The 14,660-nt window shown below is 40.3% G+C and overlaps 2 pseudogenes; one reads left to right on the top strand and one right to left on the bottom strand.

Annotated features, from left to right (window-relative positions):
* Positions 1 to 5,023: 5,023 nt before the first annotated feature.
* LOC129019028 (glucoside xylosyltransferase 1-like) lies at positions 5,024 to 6,222 on the bottom strand (annotated as a pseudogene).
* A 1,851-nt stretch (positions 6,223 to 8,073) lies between these two features.
* On the top strand, positions 8,074 to 8,994 carry LOC129019061 (calponin-2-like; annotated as a pseudogene).
* The last annotated feature ends 5,666 nt before the right edge of the window (positions 8,995 to 14,660 follow it).

The following is a 14,660-nucleotide window of genomic DNA, read 5'->3' on the forward strand; positions in this document are numbered from 1 at the left end:
GCAGCAGCTCCTGAAGGACAATCCAGCTTGGTTTAAATCTTTAAAGGTTTTCACTGTAATAGAAAATATAATAGCAACAGTAGCATCCCCTGTTACACTGAAATTAAATGACTTCTCTTTCACTGTTGGGGTGGCAAGTATAATTTCTATCACTTCTTTGGAAAGCAATACAACTTGCTAAATATCACCAAAATGTTTGTACTTTTTGGAACAAAAACCTCACTGAAAAAAATTATTCCAAGAGTATATTTCAACAGAAAAAAAAACAAGTAATATATATGTGCATGTTTCTCCCTGTGAAAACAACAACACAGAATTTATTAAACAAGTTTTGAAACACTTAGCTATGTGGTAACATGGAACAATGTTCTCCTATAATGTTAAAGGATAAAAGCTTAGAGAATAGAATATATTCTATGACTGCAACTATGAAAGAAAACATAGTTCTACATAGGGACAAAGATGATAAACATGCAAAAACAGGTGTTTGTTTCATGGATTATGTGTATTTTTCCTGCACTCAAATTTATCTTTTATTATTGCTTTTTTATGTTACCCCCTCCTCTCATAAAAAATCCTAAAGACCTTGAATATGCCCCATCAGTATTTAACATTTCGTCTGAAACTGGTTCTAGATGACTCAATCTGCTCCAGTTTTTTGAACAAGATGAATAGCAAGGTTATTCTTTCCATTGTTTTTTTTTTTTTCTTTTTTTCAACAGCCAGACACAGGTCTTTAATTGTACAGCTGGCTTCTTTGTTTGGGATACGTTACTTTCAATCATTTTCCTGATCCTCTGCGTGATTTACAGAGGCCGAGTGGGAGGCTTTAGCATTTCCACGGTCCTCCTTCTCCACTATCATGAGATTCTTAGGTGAATTTTTTCTAGAGCCATCATTCTCCATTTACAAAGGCAGAATGCAGTGGCAGGAGCTGGGACTCTGGGAAACCAACAGCCAAGAATTCAAACTACAGCATACTATGAAACACTCAGATAAGAGTGTTTCATAGTCTGTCATTGGGCAAAGTAAAATGTAAACTATGTACTCAAAACAGAAAATATGGTGGGTGACAGTGACACTGGTATTCGGAAAGATGAAGAAATGCAATTAAGAAACCAGACAAAGAAGTAAACATGCCATGTAGCTTACAAAAGACCAGCCACATTGTGTGTATTTTAATATTATTTAATGGTAACACCTAATAGAGCATCATGATTGTGTGAACTACGTTTTCAGTCATAAAAAATGCTACAAACTTCACCTCCCAAGTTTAAATAGGCTACAATGTCTTGGGAAAAATGCAAGAAGAATTATTTGATAAAGCGGATGGTTTTTCACACCTGAAAATAATGCTTTTCTTCCAGCCTATCTTGGTCAACAGCCAGCAGCAACACATTGCGGATATAATCTCAAGACCTTGTGGCACATACTTGTCACTTCGTTCATAACTTACTGTGGACAGAGGATCATGGAGATTTTGAACATAATTTCCCACATGACAGGAGATTAAATAGACCCCATTGGAAGAAGGCAAGAAGAAGCTAGCTCTCTGAAGTAGCAAAAAGTAAACTTCAGCCAGTTCTGGAAGCAGATAGACAGCAGGAAATATACTTTCAGATGGGCTAGTTTCTCAATAGTTCTTGCTTACAGGAGCTCTAGGGAAAGTATGAGTTAATGGGTAAGAATGTAATAGAAAAGGGGCCAGCCTTAGGAAAATTTGCAATGAAAGAAAATCAGTGTCTCCTCATTTACATCTTTCTTTCTCCTCTTCCTTTGTAATGCTACCTTTCTTGGGGTATTCCTTCCCCTAGAATACCCTGCCTGTCACCCCACGAGAACCTGCTCTTGAGACTGCATTTCTAATACCTATAATGAGATGTTATGTCAATGCCTTCTCTCTCAGTGTGTGTATAGACATATTAAGCTTTCTCTCTATGCTGTGTTTTCTCATGCAGGAATATCAGACATTAATGAACCAGTAAAGAGGATACTGGGGTGCAGAAGAGCTTTCCCAGTGTCCCGGGAGCCATTCCACACAGCATCCTACAGCATGACTGTGGATCTGCTGTGCTTAGTTTCTTTACTGGTGAAAACAATCACAGGATTGTTCTGAAAATTAGAGGGGTTCTTTCATGGAAAGCTCTAGAGCAGTGCTTGAGACATGGTAAGTGCTCAACATGTGTTCATTATTATTATCATTATCATTATTTGATGTAAAAGCCTTTCTGAAAGAAATCACACAAAAACATGATCAGTTAAAAAATATATATGAATGAAAAATGTTTGGTGCTGTCACAACACAGAGTGGCATAATGGTTAGGAACATAGACTTTTGAAGTCAACCATCTGTGCTCAAAGCCTAGTGTCACCACACGGCCATTGTGGGACCCTGGGCCTCAGATTTCTAGCCTGAAAAATGGGGGAAGAATGTCTGTCATATAAAGTTGCTGTAAAGATCAAACCAGCTAAGAAATGTAAAATACTGAACAGTGCCTGACACAAAACAAACACCCAATTAATGGTAGCAGGAAGAAAAGAGCACTCTTCAACCAACATTCTACCTTCAGAAACTGGTTAAGAAGAAATAAGTGCTTGGGAACCTTCCTGTTAGAGCTGGGGAACACAAATAACCCCAAGATGTGACCTAACTGGGAAATGAGGCACCGGAGTCAGCAGGTCTCAGGACTCGAGAACATGTCATAGATCTGGGGCCAAGGGGACTTCCCAATACCCCAGTCCTGAATTAGCCAGATGTGCCCTTCAGTCCTTGGCTGAGGTGGACTGAGGCCTCCTCCAAAGGGAGAAATAAATGTGCATCCTGAAGAGAGCTGACTCTGAAAGAGAGAGAAACCCACAGAGGCTGAGTTTCACCAGCACAACTACTTCCAAGCACATTCCTCAGGTAAGTCATTTCTCTTCCCAAGGGGATTGAATGAGTTTATGGTGAGAGGCTGAAAGCTTTTCTCCTTTATTTTCCCTCATGGGAAAGGAGTGGAAGTGCTATCCTCTCTGTGGGAATCTGCAGACTACGGACGTTTCCCCCAACAGTTGGCACTGACTGATTGAACTGCATGTCTCTCTGTCCACGTCTTCTATATGAAGAATCTAAGTGGGAATAGCCTCCAAAGTAATCCGATAGTACCAAAGCACTATTCTAGTTTTGTATAATTTTTAAGTATCTTCTTTAAATTTTTTTTGCAGACTCCATCTAAGACACAGCATACCAGAGTCTCCAAAGGGCTAAGCTCAGGAATCTATTCTCAAGCTCCCAACAGGAGTCTTATATAGCCAGGCAGGCAATGATCATATTTGGGGACCATTAGAAATAATCTAATGCATATCCTCTGAACTTCAAATTTTTAGTATTCTCGTTTTCTGCTCAGTAAGCTCAATTTCAACACAGTTCACAGTTTCTCATATCCACTATGGCATTCTGCCAAGGAACTACAATTTGTATTCTCTAAACCCATCTGTTCTAAGAATGCTGGGCTGCTTATCAACTTCTAATGTACCTTGCTTAAACTTTCCTCTCTCGATGTGTCCCTGACTGAACTGCAGAAGACAGAACAACTGTACTCACCATCTCTTTCTGCATACCCTATGTCTCCACAGAGGCCACGGTGTCTTCACAAAGCTAACTGCCACGATTTTCGCAGGTGATATTTTCCCTTCATGATTTTCCATTTTCTACTTGAGCATTAAAATATCAGGAAGAAAAAGAAGATAATCATATAGCAGTTGAAGATATCTGCCCCAGCACAGTCCATACTAAGTATTCAGAATTTACAGTTATATTAGATAACTATAAATTAGATAACTATTAACATAGTTATATTAGATAAGTAATATTCTTCTCATCTTCAAGACTTAAAAAATTAACTGTTTTAAGTGATATTCAAAAAAGGAAGATACTCACTCATATCAACCCAATTAAAACCACATTTTCTATAGCTGGATGTAACAATCTTAATCCAAATCATTCACCAAAGTTGTTTAACTTTCTTAAAGTAAGGCTCTAGAAGTTTGCTTCTTTAAAAGTATCTTGCAAAGCCATTATGAGGTAGAAGAAAAGTTTAAATGCACCACATTTTTCTACTCCATCGTAACTAAAATTACTACTCACGGGACATATATAGCTTCTGCATTTTGGTCCATCACATTTTCCACCATCAAATGAGTGTACTGTTAAGGTTCTCACTTTATCATCAGCATAATATATTTTGCTTCCAGAATGCCCAGTAAAGCTGAAATTTTTCATTTAAAATGATTTTAAAAAGTCACAAATATCTGCTTAACAATCTTAGATCCGAGTTTTGGCAAGACAGTTTAATGCATACACAATGAAAACACTTCATTTGTCACTCTCTCACACGTGCACAGATTAAAACCCCAAAGTTTTCACTGTATTTCCTCTTTCTTATACAGCTCAATTTTTAACATGCAGCTTACTTATAATCTAAAAACAATTTTAAACATGATTGTCATAAAAATATTTTAAAACAGAGATGAAATGTATAAAGGCAGACATAGATCATCCATGGTTACATCAGTTACATTTCTTTAGAAACAGAACTGTTTCTGCTCCTGTAAACAAACTTTTTTCTCACACATTTAAAGTGAGGTTAGTGCTGACATAAAATTATCACTCTACTAACAGTCTGAGTGTTTGCACTGTGCTTCAGGTACATTATCTTCATCTTCACAGCCCCAGCACTCTCACTTGAGAGTATGAGTCAACAGAAGTTTGTAGGCTAAAACCATTCAATAATATTTTCATCAATACTAGAATGATAGTAACATTACAAAACATCAGAGGCCAAAAATGTTTCTTTGTTGGAGCCCAAGATTTTAACTTACTCTTCATTGCCTGAAAATACTGTTCATTTAACCTCTTTAGGAAAAAAAAAATATTCTGGAGATGAGTAATTCCTTCCTTAATACTTCACCCAAGACGATTCCTTCACACTTATCCTCCAATGCTTTGTTGTTTTCATCCATTTGATGTACCAGGCACCAAGAATCACCTTTCCTTTGGTGATCTGGCATAACGATCTCTTATGCTTTTTGCTAGTTGTTTGATAAATATTTTGTAAATTTTTCCACGGTATGTATGCACTGTTTTTTGTAGTTCCAGTTCTAAAGGTTTTATTAGGGAATGAAATCTTAAAAGAACAATTTCTCAGTGCTTCATAAACAGCTCTAAATGGTGGTTGCTTATCATCATGGTAAACACCTCTGTTCCCGTGAAAAATAAAGATTCCTTCTTCTGCTTCTTGGCAACTGCTTCCATATAGACAATGATCTGGACAATAATTCCATTGATACAGAAAGACAAAAATGCTTTCTGGATGACGAAAAAACATGATATCCAAACATGATATCGCCCATGTGATGTTTAGTTCGTATTTTTTAAGCCATGTCATAAGTATATCTCCTCATTGTAGTCACACCGTTGTCATATCATTCTTGAAATACTTCCTTCTCATTCGAGTCATATTCCTCAACGTAACTCCAGGGTTTACTCCAGTTTTTCCACAGTATGGTTGCCTAGCGAAGCAACTATACCATCTTATTTGAGGTTCCCTGTGTTCTGAGGCCACAGCAGCAATTTATGTGGAATTAAATTTCTTTAGTAAAGAACAAATATGATCAACTTGTCATAAAAAAGGCTATCAGTGTGGGAGTCAACTTCTTTCAGGAATAACAGCAAGAACAATCTCTGCGAGCTACACGGTTTAAAGAGATTTTCCACTGCTGCATTCTCACTTGGAAAGGTCATGGGGTATATTGTATAATTAAATATTTGGAGAAATGACCCCTGTCTAGCCTTCCTTTAAAGCTATGATGTAGCTGATCTTCAGCAAAAACCTGGAATTGAAGAGCTTTGATCCTGAAAATGACAGCTGACTTCAACATAGTCATAGTTTCTTCCAGTCTTTCACCACAGGCAACTACAGCCAGATGCATTTTCTCAACAGGCTGTATTTTCAGACTACACCTGTCCCACCCACCAGGATGCGCAGCGGGACCAGCGCTGCCCGCGCCTCTCACGGCACCACATCCGCCTCCTGCCAGCCAGGAAGCCACTGAGGCCTGCGGCTTCCCGACACCACCGCCTGCTGCTTCCTCCAGGGACATGGCGAGCTGGCTGAAGGCATAAAGGAGCGAGCAGAAGCTGCAGGCCAGACACAGCGCCACCACGTGCGGGTAGCGCCGCATCGCCCCAGCAGTGTTCCTCGGTCTCGGTCTCCGCCCCGCCCACCTGGCGAACTGGAGCACAGGGACCATAGTTCTGGAAATTTACCCTTTTTCTCTCCATGGATTCAGCAGCAGTGTCTAAAAGAAAAAAATTCATCAATCAATCATTTATATATATTTTAATATAAAGATAAAACACTGCGAGCCAGTGGAACTGGATAGAAAGTAATTCAATTTTACAGAACACATCTGTTTTTCAGGCTCTTTTATATTTAATATAATTTTATATTTAATATAATTAATATTTATATTAAATATTAAATAGAAATATTTTACATTTAATATTTCTGTGGAATTCCCCTTTTACTTAAGAATTCATTATCAGTGAATTAGTTTAAGGAGGCTGTTTTGTTAGAGGCTGTGGTTGCATTAAAAAATTAAAATAGGAAAAATGACTTGTAAAAATTCAACATTTTATTTTATTTTTGAGATGGAGTCTCGCTCTGTTGTCCAGGCTGGAGCGCAGTGGTGCGATCTCGGCTCACTGCAACCTCCGCCTCCAGCGTTCAAGTCATTCTCCTGCCTCAGCCGCCTGAGTAGCTGGGATTACAGATTTGTGCCAGCATGCCTGGCTAATTTTTGTATTTTTAACAGAGAAGGGGTTTCACCATGTTGACCAGGCTGGTCTCGAACTCCCAACCTCAAGTGATCCACCAACATCGGCCTCCCAAAGTGCTGGGAGTATAGGCGTGAATCACTGCACCCGGTCAAAATTCAACATTTTAAACTACCACTTATTATATTCACTGTGTCTGTGATTTAACATATCTGTTTCAGTGGCCACAAAATTATAAAATGTATACAGAAGAGTCTCTTAAAAAAATTAAGGAAGCTCTTTCTTTTTTCTTTCTTTTTTTTTTTTGAGACAGAGTCTCGCTCTGTCACCCAGGCCGTACTGCAGTGGCGCTATCTCAGCTCACTGCAAGCTCCGCCTCCCGGATTCACCCCATTCTCCTGCCTCAGCTTCCCGAGTAGCTGGGACTACAGGCCCCCGCCACTACCCCCGGCTAATTTTTTTTTTTTTTTTTTTTTGTATTTTTAGTAGAGATGGGGTTTCACCGTGTTAGCCAGGATGGTCTTGATCTCCTGACCTCGTGATCCGCCCGCCTCAGCCTCCCAAAGTGCTGGGATTACAGGCGATTTTTTTTCTTTTTTTTCTTTTTTTTTTTTTTTTGAGACGGAGTCTTGCTTTGTCACCCAGGCTGGAGTGCAGTGGCGCGATCTCGGCTCACTGCAACCTCGGTCTCCTGGGTTTAAGGAATTCTCTGCTTCAGCCTCCTGAATAGCTGGGATTACAGGTGCATGCCACCACGCCCAGCTAATTTTTTTGTATTTTTAGTAGAGACGAAATTTCAGCACCTTGGCCAGGCTGGTCTTGAACTCCTGACTTCGTGAGCAGCCCACTTAGGCCTCCAAAAGTGCTGGGATTATAGGCGTGAGCCACCACGCCTGGCTGGAAGTTCTTTCTTCTTAAAAGAATTATAACTATAATTCCTACTGGCATGACAGTTTTACTAATATAGATTGACTTTTTGCTTCAAATAACCCATTCATACATCTAAATTAATTTTGGCCAGTATGTGTGTGTGCATGTGTGTGTGTGGATGTGTGGATGTAAACGGCAGTAAAGGGTAAAAGGGAAGGTGGAAAAAAGGGAGATGGTCTAACGTTTTTCATACATTTTTTAAATACACAAAAGATATGTAGTAAAAACAATGGTGTAGTGAAAACAAAATATTGCAAACTAGAAAAAAGACTTAGTCCCCGGTCCCATTCGGTCCCATCCCATCGCGGCGCCAGCCAGCCGTAAGCTCCACGCAGTTCAACAAGGGCCCCTCCTACAGGCTCTTGGCGGTCGTCCAGAACCGGCTCCTGTCCAAATATGACTCCCAGAAGGAGGTAGATCTCCGCAGCTGGATCTAGGGACTCACCGGCGTCTCCATCGGCCCGACTTCCAGAAGGGCCTGAAGTACGGGATTATTTTACGCACACTCATGAACAAACTGCAGCCAGGCTTAGTCCCCGAGATCAACCGCTTCCTTGTAGAACTGGTACCAGCTAGAAAACCTCTCCAACCTCCTCAAGGCCATGGTCACCTGCAGCATGAATCCTGTGGACCTATTTGACGCCACGACCTGTTTGAGAGTGGGAACGTGACGCAGGTGCAGGTGTCTCTTCTCGCCCTGGCAGGGAAAGCCAAGACTAAGGGGCTGCAGAACGGGGTGGACGTAAGTGAGGAGTACCTGGAGAAGCAGGAGCGGAACTTCGACGACGCCACCATGAAGGCTGGCCAGTGCGTCATCGGGCGCAGATTACCAACAAATGCGCCAGCCAGTCAGGCATGACTGCGTAAGGCAGGGCACGAGGGGCATCTCTACTACCCCAAGAACCACTTCCTGCCCCCCGCGGACCACTCGACCATCAGCCTCCAGATGGGTACAAGCAAGTGCGCCAGCCAGGTGGGCATGGCGGCTCCCGGGACCCAGAGGCACATCTACGACACGAAGCTGGGAATCACAAGTATGACAACTCTTCCATGTCCCTGAAGATGGGCTACACGCTGGGTGCCAACCAGAGCGGCCAGGTCTTCAGCCTGGGCCGACAGATACACGACCCCAAGTACTGCCTGGGAGAGCAGTGGCCCACGGGGCTCCCTCGGGCGCCGGCGACTGCCCGGGGCCAGGGGAGGCCCCTCAATATCTCCCTTACTACCAAGAGGAGACCGGCTACTGAGGCTCCCAGCACGCTCTCTCCCCACATGGTCTCCCCCGTCTGGGTGTTTGGGTTTTTCTGTGTTTTCATCTTTTTTTTTAAAACCTGTTCAGTGCTGCCAGTCAACCGAGGGTCTGTGAGTAGCAGCGTGGGATCAGGCAGCAGGGCTTTTTTCCCCCTTGCTTTCGTTCCTTCGCAGGACTGAGCCACCGGGCTGTGGGGGAAGAGATCAAGGCCCTATCCCGATGCGCGTAGGGTGAGGGTCCCCGCTGGCACGTCCAGGCTGTGGGCCGAGCTGTGCTGGGGAGACGAGACCTGGGCATGGAGGGAACCGGTCCCCGAAGGTTTCCGGTTGCCTCTCCTCTTCCCCCTTTGTCAGCCAATCAGTTTGTTGTTTCTGTACCCGCAAAAGTTTCAAGAAGTATTAACAAAAGAAAAAAAAATTTTCCCTCCTGGGGAACGGGGCGGGGAAATCCCAGTGGGTGCTGGGAAATCCGTCCCCTGAGAGACGGGGCCCGGCAACTATGCTAAAATATCTCAGGATCCTGAGTGGCTGGATTTCCCTAGGACCCTCAGACCAACAGACCTCAGACCCTCAGACCTACGCTGGGGCCCGGTGAGGAAACTGAGGCCGGTACAAGGTAGTGGAATTCTGAGTTGCTAGTGTTAACCCTGACTCCTCTCCATCCTAGCCCCCCTATCCCCGTGGCCCTCAGTAGGGTTTTTTTGTTTGTTTTTGTTTTTGTTCTTTTGAGATGGAGTCTCACTCTGTCGCTCAGGCTGAAGCACAGTGGCCTAATCTCGCCTCACTGTACCGGCCTCCCACGCTCAAGCGATCCTCCTGCCTCAGCCTCCAGAGTAGCTAGGACTACAGGCCTGTGCCACCACGCCTGACTAATTTTTTGTATTTTTAGTAGAGACGGTATTTCACCATGTTGGCCAGGCTGGTCTGGAACTCGCCCTCATGTGATCTGCCCGCTTCATCCTCCCAAAGTGTTGGGATGACAGGTGTGAGCCACCGTGCCCAGCCCCTCAGTAGGTTTTAAGGAGCCGCAGCCCTCCTTCTCCCCTTCCGGGCCTGACCAGGTATACTGCTGTATCTCCCCTGGCCACACGCCCCGCCAAGTACTGCACAGGGCACCCCACCCAGGGACCCTGCGCATGAGATAATGTGAAATACTGACTGTTGACCAAACGCAATAAAACCTCTGTTTTTAAGAAGAAAATGAAAAGACTTAAAATTGGCATTTTAAGACTTTATATATATTAAATATATATTAAATATAAATGTTATGCAATTTAGCGCCTCTATCTCCCAGTCTCTGGAAGAGGTTAGAGGCTTAACTTTCTTAAGCCTCAATTAGTAAACACATCTGGCCTAGCTACATTGACCAGCCTCTCTCCCAACATCGTCCAGTAAATTTCAGAAGCTCATGCAAAACTCTCCCACCTTTTGTTTCAACAGATATGTCAACTGATACAATTACACAACAATTGTATAAGATAATATTAGATTTAATCTCACAATCACACTCAGCTTGATTACCAACCCTTCACCTATATCTTGCTCACCTAAATTTATCTACATTTTCTATGAATTGAATAGCTTAGAAATGTATGTAGTCTCTGTATTATAGTGTAAGTTATTGTAATGCAGAAATATGGACTTTCTTTAACTCCCATTTGCTGCCTAGGAAATACCAATATTTTTTGAGCATGGCAAGTGTTTCCAAGCATTCAGAAGTGCAGAATGAGGTCTGCTTGTCATCCTCTCAGTCTCAACTGCTCTCCCTCCTTCATATCTCTGTTTCATTGATGAGTATAGAAGATCAGTGATTTTTATATGAAATGAAAATTGATGGAACTAAGGTGTTGATTTGATTATCCAACCGACCATTTATTGAGTGTTCATTACAAGGTAAATTGTGTTCTGGAGAACAGCTCAGGAAATGAATGCTTGACATTGATGTACATAATAGAAATACAAACATACCATTAAAAAATCAGACCTCTTATGACAATCCAGATTCTCATGTAAGTTTTGTGAAGCTCTTTCAAGATGAGGATGTAAAATTTCAAAAAAAAAATCATTTTAACAAGTTCTTCTTGAGACAGAAAAGTGGAATTAGAAGATCATATATGGTTGTTTCACTAGCTCAAATCTCAAGTACAGTTTTTAGTCAATTGACAGCCATATAATTCTTAGTTTTGTATACTGATATTCATTAGAAATTACAAACTTTAAAAAATATTCCTGTCTCATTCTACTAATCAATTTAAAATTTTCATTCATTTGGTTATATGTCTTCATTTTACCTGGCCTTGAATACTTCTTTCCTGCCCAGCATTAAACTTAATTAATGTCTAATTTGTTTACTTGGTTTAATTATTTTTGGCCATGTTCAATACACTTCTTATGAAGCAGGCATGTAGGAATGTTTACAAGTTTATGGTTCTCACTCTTCCAAATGCCTGATGGCAGCACCCCAACAGACACACACCACAATATAAACACATACACACACACACACCAGTGCACACCCATACTCACCCACCTACACACAGAAACACACCCACACACACACTTCAGTGGATAAACACAGAAAACACTCTACAGGCAAAGACATCATACATCAGGGATCTCTTAGTGCACTACACACTTCTGTAAATTATCAGGACTGCTCAATTGAGGTGAGTCTACAGAGATTTCAAAGGCTATTTGAGTGCTAAGCTATCTAATTAGTGGTTGGAGACTATTTAAATAGTGCATTAAACACAACTCTTGAGGCTCTGAAGAATTTCTGTGCTTTCCAATGAACCAGGAGTTACAAGGTCCTGAAAACCACAAGCTTGTTATATGCTTTAATAGATAAAGCAAAGCTGATATTAATGTGAATATACTTCATATTTACTTCCATTCATGTTAATTTTTCTTTGCCTGTGATATGCATTTTTATATAACTGGGAATAAGAAACATCTTAGGAAAAAGAAAACAGAAAATAAAATTTCCCTGATTACACTGTGCCTTGGTCCAGTAACCCTGCACTGCACGTATAGACTATAAATGGGTGTCTTGGAGAGCCACTTTGGTATTTCATTTTAACAGCTCATCCTGGAGAATATATTTGTGAGTGGATCATGTATTACAACTGATTTAAATTTTGACCCATAGAGAAATAAGTTTTCAAAAACATGTCTGAAGCCTGGATACTGTAAAAATATTTATCATCATAGAATAATAAAAGGCTAGCCATTAGTTACTCAGAAATTGTTCAATAACTCTAAGAAAACTTAGACATAAATAGTTATGAGTGAGTATAGTTCATCATTAATGTTTGTAAAAATTAATGCTGTCATTTATGGTTGGGAATAAAAAACTAGAAATGTAACTTTATTTGATAGAGATAAATGATAGATATAAAGTACATAAAGCAAGAGAATAATAATAGATGTGTAAAAATGTTGTTTTGTAGATAAGATTTTATGATGAATTTGTGTTGAACAACATGAATCAAACGTGTTTTGCATACTACATCTGCAGTTACAACATCTCAGCCTTTTAAGTATTTCATTAACTTCAAAATGTAACTTATCACTGAAACAATCTGATTTAATGAATTGGGATAATGGATAATGATTGGTGTAAGCTGAAAGCAATACTATACTTTTAAAGTTATATCTCTTTGTGTATTCATACACCAGAGAAGATGGTCAATAAATTAATTACTGTACAATGTCTATCATAATACTTAAACCTGGAAGAAAATCATTAAATGTTTAGTGAATAGAATTGGTGAATTTCTTCCATTTTATACAATTTTCTGTTCATTTTAGGGCTTACCAAAACTTGCAGCTGTAAGGCCCAATTATTTACTCCTTCAAATAAAGCAAGATTCCAAGAATAAGTGTCAATGTTTTGTTTTGTTTTTCACTGAAATATTCCGGTCTGGAGCTACTCCAAATCACACTAATCTTTCTAGACTCTGGTAGAGGTCCCGGTCTCAAGGCCACTGTTACCACCATCACCATCTTTTGTGCCTCAAGGTTGAGCCCTCCTAACTTACCTGCGTGGAACTGGAAAAGTCCCATTTCATGATACTTTAAGCAACCCAGATGTCTCTTTCACTGAAAGTGGTATTCTTCTTGTGTTTTTTCTTTCCAGCAAGTGATGTCAACCTCTACCTACACCTGACATCTCAGTGTAATTCTTGACATTCTTCCTCACATTTCCATTTTCAATCACCAAGTGTTGTCAGATTTTACCTTCTCTCTATTTCCTGAAAGAATTTTTCTCTTTCTCTCTTCATTGCCATCATGGATTCCAGGCCATCACTCTCTCACCTGGGCTACAGTGAGCACCTCTGAAGTGCTCTCCCTGATTCTCTCTCCAAAAATGTTTCTGTGCTATATCCAAAATGACTTACTTGAAATGTAAATACAATTTACATTGTAAATTGCTTGGCTTAAAAATTCCCAAAGACTTCACATTGGTACAAGGAGTCCAATCAAGAGTCCAAAAATGCGTTCAAGCAGTACAAAATTTGTTACTTTTCTCTCTCCCCCATCTTATGGCATGAACGTTATTGAGCTAAATGATTCAGATATATTTTTTCTTGCCTTCTAGACTTTGGTCTTCTTATTCATATGCTTTTCCCTCTACAATCCCAGATTTATATAATTAGCTCTTACTCTTATTTTCGTTTGCTCTTCATCTTCCCCACCAAGGGAAGCCTTACCTGATATCCCTAAATATGAAAGGCTTTCATAACAGTGCATAGCTTTTCTCTGTTACTTATAATATTGTTTTTAGGTTTTTATATTTTTATTACTATTTATAATAGATAAATCTGGGCATGCCCTTTGATAATCAGTCTAATCACATTTTGATGCAATTAGTAATTCAGTACATAATTGTTTTCTATAAGCCATGATTCTAGAGATTGAGGGGAAAATGCAGCGGTAATCTGTCCCAAGTGGAAGGACAAATAGCCAAGCAATATTGACCTACCCACTCATCTCTCAAAAACAGGGTTAAGACATTGATTCTCCTGTTTTCAGGATGAAGAAGGGACAGGGAGTTTCTTGCTTGTTATTTTCTCAACTCATTCTTTTTATGTAAAAAGTTATTAATCTGAAAAATGACACAGAAGATTTTGATGTTCATTAGCAAGGCGGTGATTCCAAGAAGTTGAAATAAAAAGGCTTCAGAGCCTGTATCTCTCAATCACTATCTTTGGGCTCTTGAGGCTGCTTGTGCACAAAATAGGAAGCACTTGTGTAAGAGCTGCATAGGCAGGCTCAGTCCAGCTACTGGTTTCATAAATCCAACTTTTCCAAGCATGACAGAATGTCAGAATCCCATGAGCCAAAAGTTTTATGATGAGAGAGAAAGAATGATATTTTGCTCCCCAATCTAATTTTCAAATTAAATTTTAAACAAAGTTAATAAGGTTAAATAAATTTAACAAAGCTGAATATACACACACATGCATATACCCATGCACGTGCACACAAGCTTCTTGCATTCATTTTTTTAATTGTTTAATCATTCATGAGAAACGGCTTGATTTTGTATTTTCTATCTACCAATACTTGCACAAGCTCTGGCTGCAAAATTTTTGTTGGTCAAACATTAGCATTTGGGGAACATGTCCCTGCTGAGAGATAGATCTTGATATAGCCTTAA

Source organism: Pongo pygmaeus, chromosome 17 (assembly GCF_028885625.2).
Source record: "Pongo pygmaeus isolate AG05252 chromosome 17, NHGRI_mPonPyg2-v2.0_pri, whole genome shotgun sequence".
NCBI classification, from domain to species: domain Eukaryota; kingdom Metazoa; phylum Chordata; class Mammalia; order Primates; family Hominidae; genus Pongo; species Pongo pygmaeus.